Source organism: Zootoca vivipara, chromosome 6, assembly GCF_965207765.1.
Source record: "Zootoca vivipara chromosome 6, rZooViv2.hap1.1, whole genome shotgun sequence".
Taxonomy (NCBI): Eukaryota; Metazoa; Chordata; class Lepidosauria; order Squamata; family Lacertidae; genus Zootoca; species Zootoca vivipara.
Window position 1 is genome coordinate 35723930 of NC_142589.1, and position 26855 is coordinate 35750784.

Genomic DNA, 26855 nt, shown 5'->3' on the forward strand with positions numbered 1-26855 from the left:
AGGGTGGCACTTGAGAAATCCAGCTTAAGCTTCTCTGACTGAACGGGGAGGGGGAATTTTGAGAATGTGGATTCCTTCCTAATTTATCCACTTCCCATTTTATAAGCTGCCTCTCCCCCCTGCCCCCCCAGATTCCAAGGGCTGTATGAAAAATGGCTGGATCCATTCAATTCATTTTTTAATTCTTAGGGTTTGTTTTCTTTAAAAGGGAGAGGGAGGAAAAGATGGATTTGGGGCAAACTCTGGAAGGACCACATCGTCACCACCACCACCCCAATCCAAATGCAAATGCCATAGAATAGCAGCCTTAAGCAATAACCCTGTTTGACAAAGCCTGTTCTGTCCCGACACTTCTCAAAAATTCTTGTGTGAAAGTCAGACCTGCCTGGGGGGTAAGTCTCCTACGTACTTGGCCACTGAGAAGGATTTCTTTGTCTTCCAGTGAAACATGGGCATTTATTTTGGCAATGGGCAGGTTATAGATCTTGCACGCTAACTTGGGGGCAGGGGATACCTCGTTTGAGACGCTGCAATACAAATGAGGTCTTGAGATGCCAGCAGGCTCCCAAAATATCAACTGAAGGAAAGCGGCTTATTAAAACCTGCATGAACATGGCAGCGTATGGTAAATGAGGCTTGTTTATCACAAATATCTTGCCTATATATGTGTGTCAAGGCAGAAAGAGGAATCTTCTAGGTATTTTCTCCTGCTTGTCAGAAGTGCAACTGAAAAGATCATTCATCATACAACTTAAGGGTTAATTATGCTAGTATTGAACCCAACTAGCCAAGAGGGGGACAGGGTTAACAGCCAGGAATGGTGGCATAGCATTCACTAATTGGCTGTGTAGTTCTAAGGGAGCTTTCCCTCTGTTTGTTTGGTTGAATATTGACCTGCCCTTTTGGGGAGATAAATTAACAAACCTCAGGGGCTCAACCTACTCGAATGAGTGCCCATTTGCTTGCCCAGTCCTGAAACTCCAGCTGCTGGCCATATTCAGAGCTATGTGCCCACTCCTCAAAAGGAAGAGGCAGGGTGTGTGTCACTGTTGGACCAATGTCTTAGCTTGATCTTAGCCATGCAATTACACTACTGTGCCTTGTAACTTTTACCTTACCTATCAACCAATCTGATTTACGCAACAAAGATTTTGGCGGAAACAGGGGTTTGAGTTCTTCATCTGGCAGTAAGGGCCAGGACACTCAGGGTCAGTGTTGCCCACGTACAACTCAGCAGGGAAGAGGATGGGGGCCACACTAAAATCATTTGGCTCTGCCTGGCATTGGGTCTGTTGAACTCCCTGCCTTCCACCCCACCAATCCCAATAGACCCCAAATACTATTTCTCAAACTATTCAGAGCTTCAAAGGCCAAACTGGGTCTGGAAACAAATAAGTTATGTAGACCAATACTTAGATTCAGGAGCTTGTGTGGCCAAGGCGGGTTTCAGTGCCCAGCAAGTGGAAGCTGAGATAATGAATATATGCTGGCAAATGAATATTTTTCTCCAATCTTCATGATTTTATCAGGATGCTGTGTTTAGCTTTTGCTGGTGCACATTTGGGAAGATGTTCTCGTCAGCCAGGACAAATACACATACAACTGTCTCTGTGCTTCTCCCTACCTGCGTGCAAATCCTGCTCTACATTCCCAGGGCATTCTGGGACAGGCATCCAATCCTTCAGGGTTTGGCAGCACCCAAGCCTGCTGGCGTTACCCTGGAGGCAGAGAAGCAGGAGGGGGTTTGTCAACATTCAAGGAGCTCATGCCAAAAAGTACAAAGAAGTGGAAAGGGGTTACATCATACCCTGGCCTCCCTGGACTTTTTTTTTTTTTTGTGGGAACAGAACGGCAGGAGTTTATATGAAAACCGTGCCCTCAAAACAGTAAATAAATAGAGACAAAGCAGAGCCTTTTAACAAGTCTGCTCTTATTGATCTCTTTGGGAATTCCACTCCTTAAACTGTTTCCATTGGCTCAGGCTCCAAGCGCTTTCATGCATGATGGAATAGCCACAGAGGGGTTCTGTCCACCACATCCGCTTTGTTGTGGATGGCCCCAGAGTCTACTGCAACAGCTTCTCTGATTTCCACCCAATCAAATGTGCGCAACAATTGCATCATGATACAACCCAAAACATCCTTAGAATACATGGTTTCGGGGTGGGTGGGGAGCACAGTGGCATGAAGCCCAAATGCAGGAGAAGCAATACCAGTAAAGGACATCGCATACAGATAAGGAGACATGGGGAAATCCATCCTTGAAAGATCTTAGAAGCAGGCCCGAGATCTGCATATGGTAGAGTGGTGCATTTCACTGCATCTTCTCCCAATGCTCGCAATGGGTGAGGCCTCTTGCAGGAGTTCTGCTGCAGCAACAATCCTCCCCTGCTTGCCAGCTTACCTAGTGACTGTAACATCAGTGCTGGGTGGTCCCAGAGCCACTGGCCAGCCATTGTGCTCGCAAGTGAGCAAGCTTTCTTGGCAGTAGCAGCCACTTTATATTAATCGTATTCTAAAACAGCTGACCAGAGCAGCGCAGGGAGCAGGCTTGGGTATGGATAACATTGGCCATGATGGCTACATGGAACCTCCATGTTCAGAGGCAGTATACCTGCAAGTTGCTGGAATGTCAGACTTGGAGATATATATTTTTGTATGATCCCGCAGGTCTCTTCTTTGCCAGTTTCTGCAGCAAGCTAGAATGAATGCAATGAATGTTAAACCCAGCTAGTAGAACAACCCTCCAACAAAGAGAGGAAAGGGAGCCACAAATATGGTGCAAGTGCACTAACGTTAGATACCGCCTGTGGAGTGATTTAAGTGATTGCCCCTTAGTGAGTGCAGAGATCACTTAAAAAAAGAATGACTACCACACGGCCTTCCAGTCCCCTTCAGATATTTCCCCTATAACTGCTTCCCATATTGAGCACAAGCCCCACTTATCCCGATATTGATGATCAGTGAATATCTGATAAAGATACCTCACTCTTCACCCATCTGGAACAGGCATAACAGTTTTTCAAAGATGGCAAGTGAACATGAAGCACACAATGAAGCAGACCCAACAGCAATGATCTGCACTTTCTCTAGATCTGATGGCATGGCATACCAAAAGGTTTTTGAAGCCCAAACTTCTCAATGTGTGTTTTCTCACCACCCAGGAAACATGTTTTACCAAAGCTGTCATTGCTCCTTCAGTTTTGCCATGTGTCGTAGAAAGCGATTTAACACTGCAGTGTAGGATGGATATAAAAACCACAACACGTACTACCAGTTACTGGATTTGGAGCAAATAAATATGCAAATAAAAATGTCACTTTGCTGAGCAAATGTCGTACATCTGGGACATAAAAAGTGCAAGCTGGGGATAGAGCTCTCAGCAATTGCGCCTATGAAACAGGTATAGTTAAAGCCAAGTGCGTAATGCTCTATGGAATGTGCCTCTTCACAGTTTCTCCTTTCAGAACTTGATTCTGGAGTCTCTCCAGTTCCTTATTAGAGGAGGACATTTAGGCCAAACACTTGAACAGGCCCAGCATTCTGACTCCCCATGAGCTGAGAAAGAGAGACTCGTTCCAGATGTTTGGGCCAGTGTAGGAACCCTAAGCCCTCTCCAATTACCCCAGCAGGGAGGAAAGGAAAAAAGCCCTTCAGTGGAATCCAGCACAAAATGCATCCCTTCCATGCTGGGCAAAGGTTCGGAAACCCCAGGCGTTCTGGAAATAAGGTCTAAGAATGGGCTTTTTCAGCTCTTGGGCTACAGAGATAGATGCTCATTCCAAAAAATTAAAGTGTGGAGGGGAGCAAGGTTTCCTTCCAAGGTGGGGGTGGGGACTGCTGTCACACAGACAGCCTTATAAGTTTTACACACACACACACACACACACACACACACACACACACACACACACTTAACCAGGCTTTTGATATATGTACAGAGCATTCAGAATGGAATATCAGAAGCTGCCTTACACCAGGTCCATCTAGCCCAGTATGTATGTATGTATGTATGTATGTATGTATGTATGTATGTATGTATGCTCAAGACTTTTCTGCTGCTCCAGGCGGTAGGACCAGAACCAATGGATTCAAATTATAAGAAAAGAGATTCTGACAAAACATTTGGAACTTTCTGGTGCTGTTTGCATGTTCAGACCCAGAGACCTCCCCCCTAAATAAATTCACACTTGACTCAAATTTAAGTTTTGGTTTTTTGGAAGAATTTAGGCCACAATTTATTGATTACAGAAAGTGAATGGTTGCACCAAAAGAGAAGCTCTGGGTCATGTGCATGGGTATATATAGGTCCCTCGATCCGTTTGGACTGTGCCCCATTGACCAGATTGAACCCAACATCGAGGGACCTACCAGTTGGGTGTTGTGGCTGACCAATCTTACCCACCCACAACACAGGAGGTCAGACTCAGGTCTCACTGCAACACGTGCCCTCTTTTAGGGAGGACACGAGTTAACAACGACACTGACCTCCTCAAAAGATGGTGGACACTCCTTCATTGGATGTTTGTAAACAACGTTTGGATGGCCATCTGTTGGGGATTCTTTAGCTGTGATTTCTGCATTGTAGGGGGTTGTACTAAATTACCCTGGGGATCCCTTCTATGAGCCTATAACTGGATGGGGGATACCTTTACCCTATACAAATGTTTTCACACTTTGACTAGAGAGGAATTAGGAATGGTTTAAGGACTCCAACTGGTGTGAAGCTGGTTTGAGAAATCCTACTGCATCAAACAGTCGTATTTTGTAACAAAATACAGGATATGCATGCATTTTAGAAAACGTTGGGCAAAGGTGGATTTAAAAAAAACAGCACTGGAAATGCTGTGAGTATTCAGTAAACAGGAGTCCTACCACCTCCTCCTACTGACCTCTAGCCATCTCTTGTTATTGCGTTACACTGACACCTACTGGAAAAGTAAGGGCCCCAGGTCCTGCGTCACTTCTCCTGCCACTTGTAGCTTTCATGAAGCCTGTTTGTTCACGCAACCTGCATAGTCTCCTAGAGAGAGAGAAGGCATATTCTTGGACGTGGCCCAAATTCAAGGTATCAAAGAACACAGAAGAAGTTCTCTCCAGCAGGCCAGCCTCAGAGTTAGGGGGAGGTGAAATAAAAACAGACAGAGTGGCATTCTGCATCTCTCCACCTCTTATTAATTTGTGTGTTGGCCTTGATGCAGCAAGTGTGGCCTTTGGTGGGAAAGAGGCAGGATGTCAGTCCTAAGAGCTGGCTGGGAGAAACAGATCACCCGAAAGGGACCCGTCTGTCAGGATTAATTAAAGGCACCTTTGAGAAGCAGCCAGCACCAAGTTGGAAAAAGATGTGGACTCGAGGGGACGGGTTGCCTCAACTCCAGTCCTTGTAGCAAAGGCCATTTTCACATATTTTCAACCTTCCCCCAATGTGGCAGTTCTCCAACCAGTTGGTTTTTTATTTTTTAAAAAATGCATATTTTAAGAGAAGGTTTTCATCATTATATTAGGAGGAATTGCTTGCAAAAATGTGTACGTTGGTCAAAACTGTATACAAATAACGGTATGTAAGAAAATTGCACTAAAATGCTGGATAATTTTCAGAAGAAATGTGGACAACTAGATTTCAACCTAGAAAACAGAGAAGTGGAGAAAAGTGAAATTGACAGAGCCTTCCATCCTTCTAGTTGCAATCCACATTTTCTCGTTATTTATTATTATTATTATTATTATTATTATTATTAATTGAATTTATATACCACCCTATACCCGGAGGTCTCAGAGCGACTCTCATCACCCATCTCATGGGGTCCCTGGCTTTTTTACTTGGAAAACACTGACACTCTTCTTTCTTTTAACTGATTGATCTACGGTCATCTTTTTGTACTGGCCTGTAATGTCACTACCCATTCCTCTGATGTCAAGGAGGCACATTCTGCAGGAAGATGGTGGCCATAAAACCTTCTCATCTCCATCAGCTGAAAACCACACAAGGGCAGATCTCTTGTTGGAATTGAAGTGTCTCTTAATCTATTAGCTCTGCTGTGTGCCAGGGAGTCTGGTCAAACCATCCCCTTATTCTCATATAAAACTCATGCAGCCTGAAAATATGGCCTGGGTTCTACACTACGGCTTTTTAAAGAAAGGCTTCTGAGCCATGGTATTCTGAGACCAACATAATAGGTGTGAGGTAGAACCTGAAGCCAATTCTTTCTCCAGTAAGAAGGCAGGCAGGTGGGGGCTGGCTGAGAGCAGGCTGAAGTTGGTGAGGCAGTCTGAGACTGCATCTCCAGTGCTGGATATAGGGCAGTGGGGGTTGTCGTCGTCGTCCCCACAAGACACTGAGCCAAGGGGGCACAAAATTGAGAAGATCCATAATTGAGAAGGTCCGTTTGGGGGGGTGCCAAATTTTGGCCTTGCACGGGGGCAAAATGAAAGATTACCAAAGTTCAACCCTGGCATCTCCCATCATTCCTGACCATTGGCCATGCTGGTGGGACTTGTAAGTCCAGTAAGATCCAAGGGAAGCCACCGCTGAAATAAAGCCAAAGGAAACAGAATTCTCTAGAAAACCAAATCAATGACATCACTTCCTCCATACAAAGAGACATTTTTAGCAGCTATCTTGTATTTATGGCGTGTATGCCGTGAAGACAGTTAATTCCCTATCTCTCTGCAAACAGTTTCCACCTCATTGTATTCCTCTGGGGTCTTCTGTGGTTCCTTAAACTACAACTTGACTTGTTGGGGACATGATGTTGTTTCCTTTATAGGGGGGGGGGAACCCTCCCTGTTGCAAACATAAACCTATCATTATTTTGCAAGGGTTACTAAAGATGTCAAAAAATAGAACAGAGTTTTTCCCCTCCCAAGAGCTGCTTGTCTGGTGGGTAAGGAGACAGAGAGGCTCTGGAATATACCTTTGCACCAAGACTGTGGTTTCCTTTGCCTGTTTCTGTGTATTTTACGCAGCTGGAAACACTGAAACAAATGAATTTTCTCCCAGTTTTCCAATGGACATTCCTGCGAAATTGGTTTGTCACATACTGTTGGGGGCTGGTTCTTGAGCAGGGATGGGAAAGCCGCAATCAAAATAGAGAACTTGCATTTGGGACTTTTTACTTCAGAGAAAAGGCAAGTAAGAGATGACATGATAGAAGTTTGTGAAATTAGGCATGGCGTGGAGAAAAAGTGGATAAAGAAAAGCTTTACTTCCTCTGCCATAACACTAGAACTTGTGGGAATCCAGCGAAACTGAATGTTGTCAGGACAGGTAAAAGAAAGGACTTCTTCATGCAGTGCACAGTTAAACTATGGAACTCACTCCCACAGGAGGCAGTGATGTCCACGAACTCTGATGGCCTTAAAAGAGGATTAAAACGGATTCGTAAAGGCTATCAATCACTGCTAGCCATGATGGCTATGCTCTACAGTACAGTACTTCCAAGATTGGAGGTAATAGTGTGTGTGTGTGTGTGTGTGTGGCCATTCCTCAATGTCTTGCAAATTCAGATGCCCTCACCTCTGAGGGCTCATCCTTACTTACCTTTTGCCCCATGCTTTCTAGGCACAGGCCTGCACTCTTCCGGTCTGTGTCTGAGCATTGCTTTTGGGGTTGGTTCCCCGCCCCCACCCCCCTGCTTTCCCCATGAAAACATGATCTTTAGTGCTGAATCGGAGCAAATGGCAATTCGGATTTCCCATGGATTGTTGTTTGATCCAATTTAGCTGTAAAGAGTGGGTTTTCACTGGGGGGGGGAGTGCAAAGCAAAACAAAAACAAAACCTGCTCAGATACAGGCCTGGAAAGCCTAGACCTGTGCCTAGAAATGTAGAGCAAAAGTAAGTGTGGATGTGACCTTAATTTCTCCTTCCCCTTCTGCTGCTTTCTCAGCAACCCTTTATTTCCCAATATGTTTTTGCCCTATCTGGGCATTTAGCAAGAGGTACACCCAAGAGGGCACAAGGAGAAGGGGACGACAGAGGACGAGATGGTTGGACAGTGTTCTCGAAGCTACCAACATGAGTTTGACCAAACTGCGGGAGGCAGTGGAAGACAGGAGTGCCTGGCTTGCTCTGGTCCATGGGGTCACGAAGAGTCAGACACGACTAAACAACAACAACTCCCAAGAAAAACTACCCAAGGGAAGGCTTAACCCTTCCCCTCCTCCCTTAATCTGTACTTGTGGTCTATATTTCAGCCTATTTTATACTTCAGGCATTGTTTTCACTACACACCAATTAGATACGTCAGTGTGAAGCAGTGTATTGCTGTTTTTAGTTGTGGCTCCCATCTGTGTAAATCTCTTCCCAGTGAGATCTCCCAGGTGGTTCATTGACCTCTTTTTCAGCACCAGATAAAGACTTGGCCTTTTCCCCAAGACTGAGCTGATTCTGTTCTATTGTTAGTCTACTGCCAAAGTTTCCTACAGTATGGCTGTTGAAGGGGGGTGTTTTTCATATGTTGTACGAAAATGTTTATGTTCCATATAAATTTTTCTTTTTTTCTATGGTTCGTTTGTGGTTGGTATTTTTTAAATGTAAGTCACTTGGAGACCTTTTAGGTTTTGTTGTTGTTTAGTCGTTTAGTCGTGTCCGACTCTTCGTGACCCCATGGACCATAGCACCGCAGGCACTCCTGTCTTGCACTGCCTCCCGAAGTTTGGTCAAACTCATGTCCGTAGCTTCGAGAACACTGTCCAACCATCTCATCCTCTGTCGTCCCCTTCTCCTTGTGCCCTCAATCTTTCCCAACATCAGGGTCTTTTCCAGGGAGTCTTCTCTTCTCATGAGGTGGCCAAAGCATTGGAGCCTCAGCTTCACGATCTGTCCTTCCAGTGAGCACTCAGGGCTGATTTCCTGAAGAATGGATAGGTTTGATCTTCTTGCAGTCCATGGGACTCTCAAGAGTCTCCTCCAAAAAGCATCAATTCTTTGGCGATCAGCCTTCTTTATGGTCCAGCTCTCACTTCCATACATCACTACTGGGAAAACCATAGCTTTAACTATACGGACCTTTGTAGGCCGTATAGTTAGGTTACAAATTACAAATTAGTTTATTGTTCTATTTTCCAGAGGGGAAACCCTGATCTAACATAACATTCTCCTCTCCCCTCAATGGCCAGCCAGATGCCGTCAGAAAGTGACTGACAATGCATTAAACCAACACACCTGTCCTCTTGTTGCTCCCCAGTAACTGATATTTGGGGGTATACTGCCTCTGAACATGGAAGTACTATAGAATCAACATGAGCCTAATAACCACATGAGCCCCACAAATGCCAAAGAAATGGATCCAAATCTGGAAAGATGGGTGGAAGGTGAACAGTATTCAAATTATGCCTCCAGAGAGAAACCTCCTTTAGAAATTTGAACTGGTGATAAAACCTTTCGCAGGAGGTTTTATCATTCTAATTTCTGAGGGCCTCCACAGTTTAATCCAGAAGTTTGGGAAACACCAAAGTAGTGGCCTAATAGCTGCAGTTTTGTGTTATGTCCACCAGAGGGAGGCAGTCTCTAGGAAATTGATGCGCATGTCCGGTGTTTAAAACCAAAAATGTGTTTTCTTGTTCCATGCAAGCAAAGCATTTTTTAAAAAATTTCGTGTCACCCTCTCTGTAAGAAGCCAGCTTGCAAAAGACTGACATCTGTCAGAATTTTAGTGCATTTTCCCCTAATCAACACAATTTTATTGACTGCTTTCACCAATATATGCATTTATATGCAAACTTTACCCTAAAAATACTGTATCAATTTTTGTACACATTGCTTGACTGGAGAAATGCATTGCAAAATTCAGAAAAGTGTGGATTTTGAAGGGTGGCTGTGTTTTGGTTCACATATTTTTTCTAGAAAACATGAATTGGGCAAGTTTGCCTTTAAATGCAAACTGAATTGAATTTTTCCCCTGTTGGTGTATATCACATTGGAATACAACTAGGTAAATGAACCAAATTATTAATCCTGTGTTAGTGTTGCAAATCTAGAAGCTGTTGCATCAGCAAAAAATGGTTGTAGAATTATATGATATGATAGATAGTGGCAACAGTATTTAATTTTTTTTTTTAACCACCAACTCTGGTTTTGAGTTCATGGTCATACAGTTCTGTGAACTTCTTTTGCTGATGCAGCGGCTTCTAGGCTGAGCGACTGCACACATTTCCAAGAAGCATTGTGCAATATTAACTTATTTATTTTTCTTTTGTAAAATTTATATACAACTTGAATGTGTAAAAAATAAAACACCACAAAAATAACCATGAAAGTGGTTTACAAAAAGAATAAAACAATGAAATTATAAAAAGAAGGAACTCCTTTTTCACTTCTTAACGGCAGCCAGGGCAGCTGTAGCAAGGTTTTGAAAAACCTTTAGTTTGGCTTGGTCTGGCAGATAGCCGTCGTTGAGAAAATTTCTCATAAATTTAACTTTTCTAGGTTTTGGGGTTTTTTTTTTAAAGACCAGTTCTCTGCAACATGGTTTGATTTCATCTCATTTACAAAGAAAGAGACACACAGATACAAGTTCCCTGCAGCTTATACTAAGATATGGACTGCATAAACCATAGCAAGCAAGGCCTTTTGTTTATTTTTTTATTCTTACCTCATCTTTATTTTAAGGTGAACAGAATGCCAAAGCACAGGAGACAATGTAATTATTTAAAACACCATTTATTTAACAAAAGAGTGCACTGTTTATGTCCTTACTTCCAAACACATCTAAATAACTGCTCATATATTGAAGATTCTGCTATAGCTTGATGTTGTGGTTATAAATGGATTTGCTTCCCCCTCCTTTTTTTCTCTCCTCTGTAAGTTTTTTCTTCTCTCTTGAATTCTATTTAATTCTAAAGTTCAATAAAAAATATTTGGGGGGGAGGAGACACAGTATAAACTAGATTACGAACAATTTAAACTCTTCAAAAATAATTAAAATCAATGATAAACTAAAAACCAGATAAAAACACAAATCAACATTCTACACGGCTGGATAGGTTTGCCTAAACAAAAGTGTTTTTAGCAGCCACTGAAAAGAGCACAGTGAAGTTATACAGCACCTGTATAGCTTTTCTTTTAAATTTTCCTCATATTTTTTTCTTTTTTTTCTTTGGTCTTTCAAATACAATTAAACGGCACTTTAATAAATCATCATGTTCTTAATAAACAAGATTGTTTTATTTGTTTGTATTTAGTCATCAGAATACCACAGGCAAGAGCTTAACAAAGGGAACGATATATCTGCATAAAGTAACATGAGGTAACCTCTGTAGAAATTACTTCAGACCCAGATAAATCTATATACAACATAAACCTAAAATTCTGAATTTCACTGGCAGATTACAACACTCCTCTTTTAGAAATCTTGTCCTTATTTTGATGGAAGTCACAATAAAACAAAGCAAAATAAATTTATTCAAAACCTGAATAAACTATGTAAAACCTGAATAAAGAAAAGCACAAACTTAAAATAAACAAGAACATAAACATGAACACCACCATAAAAATGACAATTAATAATTCCCCTCTTTGTGTGGGTCTTCATTGCAACATTTCAGGCAAATATATTTCCCAAAGAATCTGCTCTGAATGATACAGACTTTAGAGTGGGTTTTTTTCAGAGCTTGTTTTGAATACATTGAGTGTTGGATCCTGCCTAAGTTGGGGTAGATTCGTATTAGTAGTTTGAAACACAACATGGTCATTTTCCTATGTGCATTTCAAGCTGCATTTGCACAATGTTCCTATCATAGGGGGGTGGAGTGTGTCTTCACCTGATGTGCATTAAACTTTTGGTTTCCCCACCCCTGGAACTCATATTCATTTTTGACATCTGTGCCTCCATGACAAAAGTTAGAGTATCTTAAAATTAACACTTACTCCACATTCAGTTTTCTGATCAGGTTGAAGCTGGCTCATTTGTTTGTTTATAGCATTTGTACACCACTTTTGAATCAAATCGACTCCCAGAGTAGCTTACACAATATCAGTTAAAACAAAACAGTTCCTGTCCACAGACTTTTCATCTTAAAAAAACCTAACACAGCACACAAGAAAAAGGGGACAGGGAGGGAAGACAGAGGAAATCAAACTCAGGCAACAATTCTTAAACAGCTGGAGAAAAACACCTCAAACATCAGTATTTGTCAAGAAACTCATTTTCAGTCACAAGATCAATAGGGGTTGTGGCTGATGCTGTGTAAATGCAGATTCAAAAATTAGCAGTGGGAGCACAAATTATTAGAGTGCTAGTGTGTACATACACCTAGTTGAAGTCACCATAGGTCCCATTGAAGGCAAAGTAAAGTGAAGTCATGACTTATTTCACAGAAAGAGATATTAGATTATATTAGTTTGGACTGAGGGCCAGCCCTATGATTAGGCAAACTTATATGGGGAAAGGCAGTTCTTTCTTTAACAAATTCCCTTTTACTTGTGGTTCATAGATAGTAATACAGAATTATTTGTTGTTTTTTAGTCATTTAGTCGTGTCCGACTCTTCGTGACCCCATGGACCAGAGCACGTCAGGCACTCCTGTCTTGCACTGCCTTCCGCAGTTTGGTCAGGCTCATGTTGGTAGCTTCGAGAACACTGTCCAGCCATCTCGTCCTCTGTCCCTTCTCCTTGTGCCCTCAATCTTTCCCAGCATCAGGGTCTTTTCCAGGGAGTCTTCTCTTCTCATGAGGTGGCCAAAGTATTGGAGCCTCAGCTTCAGTGATCTGTCCTTACAGAGTTCTGGTTACAGGTAGGTAGCCGTGTTGGTCTGGATCGAAGTAAAATAAAAAAATTCCTTCAGTAGCACCTTAAAGACCAACTAAGTTTTTATTTTGGTATGAGCTTTCGTGTGCATGCACACTTCTTCAGATACAGTGAAATGGAAGTTTCCAGGCACTTATGTAGAGAAGGGGTGGGGAGGGGTGGGGATGGGGAGGGGGGATCACTCAGAAGGGTGGTGGAAATGGGTGATTGACTGACTGATAGCTGTTGATGACCGCAAACGACTGCAAATGGTTTTGCATGAAAAAGCAAGGGTTGAGATGGCTGAAGATCGCTTATCATGTATAATGAGATAAGAACCCGATATCTCTGTTCAAACCAGGTCCCTCCATGGTTTTGAGCTTGGTGATAAGTTGCAATTCAGCAACTTCTCTTTCCAGTCTATTTCTGAAATTCTTTTGTAGTAAGACAGCTACTTTGAGATCTTGTATAGAATGTCCTGGGAGATTGAAGTGTTCTCCTACTGGTTTTTCTGTCTTCTGGTTCCTGATGTCAGATTTATGTCCATTTATCCTTTGGCGTAGGGTTTGGCCTGTTTGTCCAATATAGAGAGCTGAAGGGCACTGTTGGCATTTGATGGCATACACAATGTTAGAGGATGAGCAATTAAATAGTCCTGAGATGGTATGTTGGATGTTGTTGGGGCCAGTAATGGTGTTGTCTGGGTGTATGTGGCAGCAAAGTTGGCATCTGGGTTTATTGCAGGCTCTGGTACCAGTGTCCATGTTAAGTCTGGTGGTTGTATTATTGTGGGTGAGGAGTTGTTTAAGATTGGGTGGCTGTCTGTAGGCAATGAAAGGTCTTCCTCCCAGAGCTTGAGAAAGGGAGCGGTCATTGTCCAGGAGAGGCTGTAGATCTCTGATGATGCGTTGTACTGTTTTAGCTTGGGAGCTGTATGTGATGACTAGTGGTGTTCTGTTATTTTCTTTTTTGGGTCTGTCTTGCAGCAGGTTCTCTCTAGGTATCTGTCTGGCTCTGTTGATCTGTTGTTTAACTTCATCAGGTGGATATTTTAGTTCTAAAAAGGTTTGCTGTAGATCTCTTAGGTGAGATTCTCTGTCTGTAGAGTTGGAACAGATGCGGTTGTAACGTAAGGCCTGGCTGTATACGATGGATTGTTTGGTATGTTTGGGATGGTAGCTAGAAGCATGTAGATATGTTTGTCGGTCAGTTGGTTTTCTGTATAAGGTGGTGTCTATACGTCCATCCTGTATTTTTATAGTAGTGTCCAAAAAATGTATTTCTTGCATAGATTGGTTCATTGTTAGGTTGATGGTGGGGTGAAAGTCATTGAATGTCTGGTGGAAGGTTTCCAGGGTCTGTTGTCCATGTGTCCAGATAATAAAAATATCGTCAATGTATCGCAGGTACAGGAGAGGTTTGAGTGGGTAGGAGTTAAGGAAACGTTGTTCTAAATCTGCCATGAAGATGTTGGCATACTGTGGGGCCATGCGGGTGCCCATGGCTGTGCCGCTGATCTGGAGGAACAGGTCATCACCAAATTTGAAGTGGTTGTGGGTAAGGACAAAGTGGCAGAGTTTGGTAGCAAAGTCCGCTGTGGTTTTATCTGAAATGGTGTTCCTTATGGCTTGTAAACCATCATTGTGTGGGATGTTGGTATATAGAGATTCCACATCCATAGTGGCTAGTATAGTATTGTTAGGAAGATTGTTCAAATATTGTATTTTCCTCAGAAAATCTGTGGTGTCACGTACGTAGCTGGGAGCACTGATAGCATATGGTTTCAGAACAGAGTCCATATAGCCGGAAACACCCACTGTAATGGTGCCAATACCTGAGATGATGGGGCGTCCTGGGTTTCCTGGTTTGTGAATTTTGGGTAGAAGATAGAAAGTTCCTGGCCGAGGTTCCGCTGGTGTGTTTGTGAGGATCTGTTCTTGGATGTGTAGGGGTAGCTCCTTAATAATCTTGTTCAGTTCTTTTTTGTATGCTTGTGTGGGGTCTGAGTCCAATTTCATGTAAAAGGCAGTATTGGAAAGTTGTCTGTGGGCCTCTTGGATGTAATCAGTTTTGTTCATGATGACGACAGCTCCACCCTTGTCTGCCTCTTTAATTATAATGTCTGGGTTGTTCCTGAGATTTTCTATGGCTCTCCTTTCAGCATGGTTTAGATTTTGTTGTAAGCGATGGTGTTTTCTGGTCACATCCGTTTGGATTCTGTGGCGGAAGCATTCGATGTACAGATCTAGTGTGGTATTGCGTCCATCAGGAGGGGTCCATGTGGAGTCCCTTTTTGTGTAACTTCTTTTCGGTGGTAGTTGGTGGTCAATGTTCTGTTCATTGATGCGTTTGGAGGGTGATGGTTGTTCCCCAGTAAGTTGAGAGGTGTTGTGTTGTGGGGATGTAGTTTGTTCTACTTTGTCTTGTTCTTGTGTGTGATGAAAATACTCCTTCAGGCGTAAACGGCGGAAAAATGCTTCCAGGTCCCCGCAGAACTGAATCATGTGTTGGGATTTGGCAGGGCAGAATGATAGTCCCCGTGAAAGGACGGATTCCTCAGCTGGGCTGAGTGTTTGCTGTGAAAGATTGACAATGTTGTTGATCTTGTTTTGATTGGTGGCCTGTAGGTTGGAAAGGTTGCAGAGTTTTTTATTTTTCTGGTTCTTCAGTAACTCCAGTTGAGAGTGGTAAATGGTTTGTTTTTCCTTGTGGAACTTCTGCCAGGCCGGGTGATTCCTGATGGAGTTCTCCAGTGCAGAGAGGAGGAACTCTCTGCACTGGAGAACTCCATCAGGAATCACCCGGCCTGGCAGAAGTTCCACAAGGAAAAACAAACCATTTACCACTCTCAACTGGAGTTACTGAAGAACCAGAAAAATAAAAAACTCTGCAACCTTTCCAACCTACAGGCCACCAATCAAAACAAGATCAACAACATTGTCAATCTTTCACAGCAAACACTCAGCCCAGCTGAGGAATCCGTCCTTTCACGGGGACTATCATTCTGCCCTGCCAAATCCCAACACATGATTCAGTTCTGCGGGGACCTGGAAGCATTTTTCCGCCGTTTACGCCTGAAGGAGTATTTTTATCACACACAAGAACAAGACAAAGTAGAACAAACTACATCCCCACAACACAACACCTCTCAACTTACTGGGGAACAACCATCACCCTCCAAACGCATCAATGAACAGAACATTGACCACCAACTACCACCGAAAAGAAGTTACACAAAAAGGGACTCCACATGGACCCCTCCTGATGGACGCAATACCACACTAGATCTGTACATCGAATGCTTCCGCCACAGAATCCAAACGGATGTGACCAGAAAACACCATCGCTTACAACAAAATCTAAACCATGCTGAAAGGAGAGCCATAGAAAATCTCAGGAACAACCCAGACATTATAATTAAAGAGGCAGACAAGGGTGGAGCTGTCGTCATCATGAACAAAACTGATTACATCCAAGAGGCCCACAGACAACTTTCCAATACTGCCTTTTACATGAAATTGGACTCAGACCCCACACAAGCATACAAAAAAGAACTGAACAAGATTATTAAGGAGCTACCCCTACACATCCAAGAACAGATCCTCACAAACACACCAGCGGAACCTCGGCCAGGAACTTTCTATCTTCTACCCAAAATTCACAAACCAGGAAACCCAGGACGCCCCATCATCTCAGGTATTGGCACCATTACAGTGGGTGTTTCCGGCTATATGGACTCTGTTCTGAAACCATATGCTATCAGTGCTCCCAGCTACGTACGTGACACCACAGATTTTCTGAGGAAAATACAATATTTGAACAATCTTCCTAACAATACTATACTAGCCACTATGGATGTGGAATCTCTATATACCAACATCCCACACAATGATGGTTTACAAGCCATAAGGAACACCATTTCAGATAAAACCACAGCGGACTTTGCTACCAAACTCTGCCACTTTGTCCTTACCCACAACCACTTCAAATTTGGTGATGACCTGTTCCTCCAGATCAGCGGCACAGCCATGGGCACCCGCATGGCCCCACAGTATGCCAACATCTTCATGGCAGATTTAGAACAACGTTTCCTTAACTCCTACCCACTCAAACCTCTCCTGTACCTGCGATACATTGACGATATTTTTATTATCTGGACACATGGACAACAGACCCTGGAAACCTTCCACCAGACATTCAATGACTTTCACCCCACCATCAACCTAACAATGAACCAATCTATGCAAGAAATACATTTTTTGGACACTACTATAAAAATACAGGATGGACGTATAGACACCACCTTATACAGAAAACCAACTGACCGACAAACATATCTACATGCTTCTAGCTACCATCCCAAACATACCAAACAATCCATCGTATACAGCCAGGCCTTACGTTACAACCGCATCTGTTCCAACTCTACAGACAGAGAATCTCACCTAAGAGATCTACAGCAAACCTTTTTAGAACTAAAATATCCACCTGATGAAGTTAAACAACAGATCAACAGAGCCAGACAGATACCTAGAGAGAACCTGCTGCAAGACAGACCCAAAAAAGAAAATAACAGAACACCACTAGTCATCACATACAGCTCCCAAGCTAAAACAGTACAACGCATCATCAGAGATCTACAGCCTCTCCTGGACAATGACCGCTCCCTTTCTCAAGCTCTGGGAGGAAGACCTTTCATTGCCTACAGACAGCCACCCAATCTTAAACAACTCCTCACCCACAATAATACAACCACCAGACTTAACATGGACACTGGTACCAGAGCCTGCAATAAACCCAGATGCCAACTTTGCTGCCACATACACCCAGACAACACCATTACTGGCCCCAACAACATCCAACATACCATCTCAGGACTATTTAATTGCTCATCCTCTAACATTGTGTATGCCATCAAATGCCAACAGTGCCCTTCAGCTCTCTATATTGGACAAACAGGCCAAACCCTACGCCAAAGGATAAATGGACATAAATCTGACATCAGGAACCAGAAGACAGAAAAACCAGTAGGAGAACACTTCAATCTCCCAGGACATTCTATACAAGATCTCAAAGTAGCTGTCTTACTACAAAAGAATTTCAGAAATAGACTGGAAAGAGAAGTTGCTGAATTGCAACTTATCACCAAGCTCAAAACCATGGAGGGACCTGGTTTGAACAGAGATATCGGGTTCTTATCTCATTATACATGATAAGCGATCTTCAGCCATCTCAACCCTTGCTTTTTCATGCAAAACCATTTGCAGTCGTTTGCGGTCATCAACAGCTATCAGTCAGTCAATCACCCATTTCCACCACCCTTCTGAGTGATCCCCCCTCCCCATCCCCACCCCTCCCCACCCCTTCTCTACATAAGTGCCTGGAAACTTCCATTTCACTGTATCTGAAGAAGTGTGCATGCACACGAAAGCTCATACCAAAATAAAAACTTAGTTGGTCTTTAAGGTGCTACTGAAGGAATTTTTTTATTGTCCTTACAGAATTAGTGATGGGCAAATCTGTCCATTTTAGGATCTGCCTGTTTCTCATTTTTTCCAATGTCAACTCTGGTTCTCCACATTTCTGCATGTGTGTGTGTGTTTATAAAGTCCTCATGGAAAGTCATGTGAGTGAACAAATTATTAACAGGAAGACATATAGACATCCCACAAGCAAATCAGGATGAACGCTCAATGTTGTATAACCTCCCTGCAAACAAATCAGAATGAATACTCGGTAAAGTCTGGCTACAATCTAACCTCTGCGTAAGTTTTCTGCAAGCCAATCAGGATGAATGCTTAATAAACACATCATCTGGAGGAGCCGTGAAACCCTGGAAAGGTGCTGCCAGTCAGCGTGGACAATGCAGAGCAGGGTGGGACCAATGGTCTGACTCAGTATAAGGAAGCCTCTTATACATTCCTAGATATATATTCCTTAAGGGCAATGAACCAACACACAAGCCCTGTATTTTCCATTTTCTATGTTGTATTTTAATGTCTTAAGTGGCTCAAATATTAGATTTCCCCACCAGGAAAATGTGGGGTGGGCGGATTAGCATGTGTTAATTAAAGAATTAAGCTGAATATTTAAGGAAGTCAGAAAACCCTGAAGCCTGGAAATCGCACTGTCAGTATAATGCCCTGATTTACAGGAAAAGGCTGTGTTTCTGTTTTCGACTTACCATTTGCTAATGCCCCAATCCTAAATATACACATGAAAGTAAATGCCGATCGAGATCCCTAAAACCTACTTTCAAATAAATTAGCAGAAGCAAGACGTTAGTATGTCCCATATATCTCTACTCAAAAGGATTTCCTCTGAAGTTCCATGAAGCTTGTTCCCAGGTAGGGATGGGGGAGAAATTCTATTCAGTTTGCATTTAAAGGTGAACTGGCCTAATTCACACTTTCGGAAACAATACGCAAACAGAAACACAGCCATCTTCTGGAAGGGGCACTCTTCTGAATTTTGCAGTGTAGTTCTCCTGCTAAGGAATGTGAACCAAATTGCAAATGCTAAGGCAACATCTGCATGAAAATGCATATGTTGGTGAAAATAACATAGCAAAATGCCTTGAATTAAGATTATCTGAGGGGGGGGGATGTGTATTAGTTAAAATTGCATGCAAAACATTAAATAAGGAGAAATCTGCACCAAAATGCTGGTGAATTTTCACAAGGGTTTTTTTAAAAAAGAAGCAATCCAATATGGAAATGTGGAGAATGGAATTTAAGGTTGGGAAAAATGAGACAACGGGAGAAAATGAAGTGGACAGACTTCCAAGTGAATGATTATACGATTGCAGCCTAGTGGTTTGCATGGGCTCAGTCCCGAATTGCTCTGCAATGGCTTGGCTGCTTATCAGGAGCCCATACTCAGACAAGGGGCCAACTGCAAAGAGCCCTTCCCAGACCTGCTTCTCCCCTTTCAACATTGCAACCTGCTTGTTCAGCTGCCTCTCACTCTGTAGTGAAGGCTACATGGAAACATAGCCTCTGGCCTGAGAGCCTAAGGCCCTGACTGTGCTCAACTGAAATCAAAGTCAATATATCATTTGGGGAAGGGTTGTAACTCAGTGGCAGAGCACCTGCTTTGCATGCAGAAGTTCTTAGGTTCAATCCTCAGCATCTCCATATAACACTGGAAGAAATGTCACCTGCCTAAAATCTTGGAAGGAGCCACTGCCAGTCAGTGCAGGCAATACAGAATTAGATGTACACCAATGGCCTGACAGCTTCATATGTTCTTATGTTTCAACACAGATCTTTTAATGCAACTCAAATTAGTGTATTTAGTTAGAGTCAGAGGGCTAACAGCATGCTAACCGTAACAGGGATTACAAGCCTCACATTTCCACATAAATTGAGAAAGTTGGTGGTTACATAACAAAAAGCAGGAGAGAGTCTCCTCCTCAGTGTGGTTAGAGGTTCTCGCAGTCTTCTGGTTTTGAAGCACAGCATCTCTCAGAAAGAGGAAATGGTTTGGAGACAATTTATAAAGTATCTCAAAATAAATTAAAGCAGACAGAGGTCGAGTTCTCAGCAAGGTGGTCAGCCAGAAACTGAGTTGCATCATTTTACCCCTCAGGTGGGCAGCACCTAGAGCTGATAACACCCCGTGCCAAAAATAAACCAAAAAATGGCCCGTTTAATTACCATTAATCCTGGTTTGTTTGCACAGCTATTTGCAAGGAGCTGAGACAATGTTGGCTCCTAATTGTGCGTCCATTCTAACTCGATTGAGGGAGGTTAGACAATGTTACGTTGTCAAGCAAGTGTCAGTCCCATGCTTTCCAGTGCATTTTCACATCACTTTCCTTATCACAAAAAAGAAAAATAAGAAGCCCAGGTGCTTTGGGAAATGTGTTTCTTGTGCAAGACTTGAATCTAGCCAGTATGTAACTGAGTCCCACCTGAAGACAGAGACAGTTTGGAAGCATCCTGTATGTTAGAATGTTCTATACCATTTCCTCTGGCATCTAAGTTTCTTCATGAAAGGATTTGAATTTTCTGCCAGCTGAGTCAACCATCTAGGATGTTCTTCACATGTCCTTTGCTTGAAGCTGTCCTCTATTGAAAGTTTGAAGGGGCTGCCCACCTACTGGGCAGCAGACTGAGTAGGTCTTCTGGGTGCTGCTCTAGAAAATCTGCTCATTGAGCATTCATCCTGATTTATTTGCACAAACCTTATGCAGAGGTTACATTATATCTGGTCCTTTTTTAGCATTTGCTCTGATTTGTTTGCCTTCATCCTGATTTGTATGCATCTATTTATACAATCGAGGGACGCGGGTGGTGCTGTGGTCTAAACCACAGAGCCTAGGGCTTGCCGATCAGAAGGTCAGCGGTTCGAATCCCCGTGACAGGGTGAGCTCCCGTTGCTCGGTCCCAGCTCCTGCCCACCTAGCAGTTTGAAAGCACGTCAGGTGCAAGTAGATAAATAGGTATTGCTCTGGCGGGAAGGTAAACGGCGTTTCTGTGTTCTGCTCTGGTTTACCAGAAGTGGCTTAGTCATGCTGGCCACATGATCCAGAAGCTGTACGCCGGCTCCCTCAGCCAGTAAAGCGAGATGAGCGCTGCAACCCCAGAGTAATCCACGACTGGACCTAACAGTCAGGGGTCCCTTTAGCTTTTTATTTAAACAATCATTCATTCATCTCATACTTTTCATAACTACAGAAAGTCCATTTCTTGAAACAGAAAAAAGTGGATTTGTTGCACTAGAATGACAGAGCGCATTTACCTCCTTTAATTATTTCCAGTATGCTCTTGATTCCCTCCTGCAAAATACTGAGTGTCTGGAGGCAGCCTAGAACAGAAAGGCTTTTTTATGAACAGCAGCTACTTTCCCAGACAGCCAAAACTGGCCAAGAGGGGGAGCAACCATCAGCATGTTGAGCAAAAACCATCAGCAGCAAAAAGCATTTTCACAGCCCAGCTCTTTCTAGTCTGTTCATGCAAATGAAGTGAGAGCAACTGCATCCGGCAAAAAGACCCCTTGTAAACACAAACACCATTTTTCCTAAACAAGAGAAATGAGACCGCAGCCACAATGACCTGTGGAAAAAAACTCCACTCCTTTTAGCTCAGCATTTGCATGGATGCATGATGTGCCCTGCCCTCTTCTTGCTCCTTCGATGTGCTTCTTATTATGTTTGTTGTAGTAGGTAGTAGTTTAATTTAAATGCTGCTTACATGCCCAAATGGCTTCCAAGTGGTTTACAACTATAAAAGCAACACATAATTAAAACACACAATAACAATTCTGTTGCATAGCTGCCAAGTCTCCCGTTTTTCGCGGGAAACCCCCATATTTTAAACCGTTTCCCGCTGGCAGCCCGGATTGGGAAAAATCCTGTAAATCCCCCCAAATTTCCTACCTGCGGGAGGCTCCATTTTGGGTCCTGGTGCCGCCCAATTTCCGGTGCCCAGACATGGGTAGCGTGGCACCAGAAGTCGCTTCTACGAATGTCCAGACATGCGTAGAAGCGAATTCCGGTGTCACTCCGCCTATGCCTGGGCACCGAAAATTGGGTAGAGTGGCACAGGAAGTTGCTTCTACGCATGTCCGGGCATGCCTAGAAGTGACTTCCGGTGCCAGCGGCACCCGATTTCCAGTGCCCATACATGGGTAGCGCGGCACCGGAAGGTAGCGTGTCCATTTCCCCTCCCCACTGCTGTTTTCTGTTCCCTCCTCATACATCAGTCAACATTCATACCCATTCTTGGATGACCCTTTGGCAACCTTCTGGTTTCACCTAAGCAAGCTGATACCTCTCTCTTGTGCATGGGGGAATGCAACTTTGGCTCCCTGACAATATGGAAGGAAGGTCTGTCACTGGTAGAGCATGTGCTGCACATGTAGAAAGTCCCTGATTCAATCCCCAGCATCTCCGGGTAGGAGAATTCCAACAAAGATGAAAGCGGGAGTGGAATTCGTCCCATATCCAGAAAGGAAATACTTCCAGCAGATACAATTGGTATTCAGTGTTGTTGTTGTTGTTGTTGTTGCTTTCAGTCTGCAAACAATAACATAATGACAACGTCGCTACATAATTAATGCAGTTGATTACATAACCGATTATGTAAATTACATAATCTTGCCACAGCCAGCAGTGAGATGAATAATGTTGATTGTGACAGAAGGCAAACTGCAACTAAACAAAAACAGTGCAGCATGCAGCAAATACAGGGCAGAACGGAAAATGATGCCTTCTTGCAGTCCTGTCTCCGAGTTGAGACTCCTGATTCTGAAACTGTGGAGAGGTGCTGCCAGTCAGTGTAAACAATACTGATGTCATGAACTGACTGGATGCAGAGGGGTGGTGAGAAGCACCAGCTAGGGAACCCCCAAGGGAACCCCCAGGGAAAGAAGGCTCAGAGCCAGCGAATTGGTGCTGAGACAACGATGAGTGGTCAGATGGAGAAGAGGGAACAGACTTGGAAGCTGAAGAGTTGTTGGAAGCTGAAGAGGTAACAGAGGTTAGTGAGCAGGAAGAGGCTGTGGCAGAGAGAGTCCAGAGTCAGAAGCAGAGGCTGGAGAGGAGTGGGGACAAGAGGCTGTGGAAGAAGCCAGGGGGTCTCCCCCTCCTGATGCGACCAGCTCCTATCCTCCTCCCCCCACACCTGGTCTCCCAGAACCAGAAAAGGTATGAAGAGGGTGGAGGCAAAGACAGGCACAGCAATGAAGTCTCAGATTGCTTGGGAAGGACCCAGGGGAGGAGGAGAGTTAAGCAACTGTGGGAAGGTGAGAACCTTCAGTTCCCACAACTGCCTCATGGGGCGAGATCTACCAGGATGAGTGGCTGTGCTCACTAGGCCTGGCCTCCTGAGTTGACCTTGTTTCCTTGAATAAAGAATTAACTTCACTGACACCATGTGATCTATTGATGACCTGCTCCTGACAACTGAGCTACGTAGACCAATATCTGACTTGGCATAAGGCAGAGAATTGTGTTCTGCATTTGTTGTTGTTATTATTCTTATAATCATCACACCATTAGCCTACATGCCACTTTAGCAATACTTAATGCTTAACATTTTAAAGGTTCAGAACGCATCACATGCCTTAACTTTAAAGCGAGCTTTTAAAGTGTGGACCTGTGCCTAGCATCGTGGCACAAAAGCAGGTCTGGATTAGCCCTCTATATACTATCCAGCAACACCCTTCAGTAAATGTCCTTTCCATTGTGTTAATTAAAAGCTTCCTGTTTGCACCATTTTGCTATAAAAGTGAAAGCGGAGAAGGAATGAGAGGAAACCAATGACTAAAACCTCCCCATGCAATAAAATGAGCAGAACCTGTTGCAAGCAAGAAATTTCTAATTAATTAGACATTCTAATAAGGAAGAAAAGCCTCAGTTGTACTCTGAATGTTCAGACTAAGCAGGTTGGTGCTACTGCTCCGTTTCATTGTTCTTGTAGTATTTTAATGCCATGAATCAGGTCTGGGCATGACAGGAGGCATAGACTGCAAGGATTTGACAGAGCAGCTTCACAATCTGTCCTTCCAGTGAGCACTCAGGGCTGATTTCCTGAAGAATGGATAGGTTTGATCTTCTTGCAGTCCATGGGACTCCCAAAAGTCTCCTCCAGCATACCCCTTCATGCATCAATGCCTTGTCATGGCGAAGGGGCTTGAATAACTCAGAGAAGCTATGAGCTATGCTATGCAGGGCCACCCAAGATGGACAGGTCATAGTGGAGAGTTTTGACTAAACGTGATCCACCTGGAGAAGGAACTGGCAAGCCACTCCAGTATCCCTGCCAAGAAAACTCCATGGACAAAGACAACAGGCATTTAAAAGGTATCAATTACAGAGGTATAAATCTGGGCTTCCAACAAATCATCTTATTTGAGGTGTGGGTGTAGAACAGAGTTCCAGAATCAAGCTGCAGTTTTGATGCAGCTGGAAAGAAGAATGTGAGGTCAAAAAGTCTTTGAGTGGCAATGGACAAAACCACATTTATTTTAATGCACACATTGAAGATGTCAGTTGGCAGAACACTTTCCACTGCCTTTAATCACAGAGAAACTGGGATCTTCTGATTCTAAATAAGTAGTCATGGGAGGGAAGGTGTGACATGTAAAGGAATGTATTAATTTTCATATTGAAATGGGGAAGTTTATTACTTTTCATATTTAAAAAAATCAACAAATATTTACTTTTTAAAAAATCATGTTTCAGAGAATGAATAGAGTAAATTGAAAGATGCAGTTCACCTTTCCTGTAAAGCAGTTTTTTTAAAAATAAATAAATAAGCAAAAACAATGCAATATTTTGGGGAAAATATAGCTATAAATATACAATACATATATATACATATATATCATTTTAAATAAATATAATTTAAACAAAATCTATGGGGGGAGAGAGAGAGAAGTGTTATATAACCCAACTCATTTTAAGAAACTTATTAAGAGTTCAACAAGATGTCAACTTCATTGATTTCACTAAGGTAAATATTCCAGTGAATGTAACCCATTTTGACTAAAAGTGTCTTTTCTACAAGAGGAATGTGTCAAATTCAAAAAAATATTTATTTGGTATCATTAGGCTGTCTCTTAATTAACTTTTCAGACAATGTGGTTTTTAACTAAGATCTAAAAGGTTCTGGTGGAAATTTCCACATACCAATTGATTACAATAATCAGTCCTTCGAGAAACTTAGAAAAGTTTATGTGCTGAGAACCATTTCTGAACAACTCTGCCTTTGGCCCAGTTCTGGGCCAACAAGTAGTTTATACCCACCATCACCACACACAGGTGTCAGGGTTTAATTTGCAAGTGTATTATTAAGTGACTTCAGTCCTAGTTTTTCATCCTCAATCTTGAGTAAGTTTACGCTTCAAAATACAAATGAGGGATTTTAAAATGGTATGAACCTGTTGGAAAAGATGATCCAACATGAGGGTTTTCTCCATTCCAAAGGATGCGCCTATCCCTAATAATGTTAGTCTTGAGGCAGGTCACATCCACACCATATATTTAAATCACTTTTAAGTTACATTTCAATCACACAGATTCCCTTAAGAATCCTGGGAATTGTAGTTTGTCAAGAGTGCTGGGGATTGCTGCTCTGTGAGGGGGAAACTACAGTTCTCAGGATTCTTTGGGGGGAAATCCTGTACTTTAAACGTGTTCTGTGTTATGGATACAATCCTGTATTCAATTAGTTGTACCCAATTAAGCTTTATTCAGAGTATATCCCTTGAAATTAATTAATTATAGCCCACCTTTCTCCCTGAAACCTATCTGTAGGGTCTTACGACTTCTGGAACAGGTGATTGTGTTTCTCTGCATCTGTAACTGCTTATGTGTTTATGGACTGCGGTATGGACCCAAAGGTCTACACCTTGTGCAGGATCCAGAAAAAATCAAGAAGGGCACACTGTGAAAAAGAGAGAAAGAAATGGCAGGTGTGGGGCCAGTTTGGCTTAAGACACCAGAATACCAACTGCTACCATTCATTTTCTTGTAAAGGTTACTCTGATTCTCGTACATTGATGTGTGGTTACATTACATTTCCTTTTCTGGGAGGGAAGGCCTGAGAGAGGGGGGCTAATTGCACAATGTCAGAATAACACACACACACACACACACACACACACACACACACACACACACACCCTTCATCTGTTTCTCTTGCACTTTTTCTCCCTCCTTCCTTCCTTCCTTTCTTCTCTCCCCTCCCCCCTGCCCATACTTTCTCTCAACGGTCAAAGATCCAGGCCGGGGGAGAAGCTCCATGCTCAAACAGGGAGGAGGCATGTGTGTGTTGTGGGCTGGGGCCCTTTTATAATTTTTAGAGAAGTTGGGCTCATCCCAAGTTCCTCTCCCACAGATTGTTCCTGTTGTTCTCATGGCCATGGCCTGCGTCTCGTGATTCTTCCAGAAGTGTGTGACCTGAATTCAGCTCACCCCATGCTCTGTCCATCTTGTGAGAAAAAGAGGAAGGGATCTGAACTTCGGCCTTTCACCAAAAACCACCTGGACCAGGTTCAAGGCACAGCATGGGAGCTCTCGTATCCAAGCATAAGAGCATGGGTAGGCAAACTAAGACCCCGGGGCCAGATCAAGCCCAATCGCCTTCTCAATCCGGTTTGCGGACGGTCAGGGAATCAGCA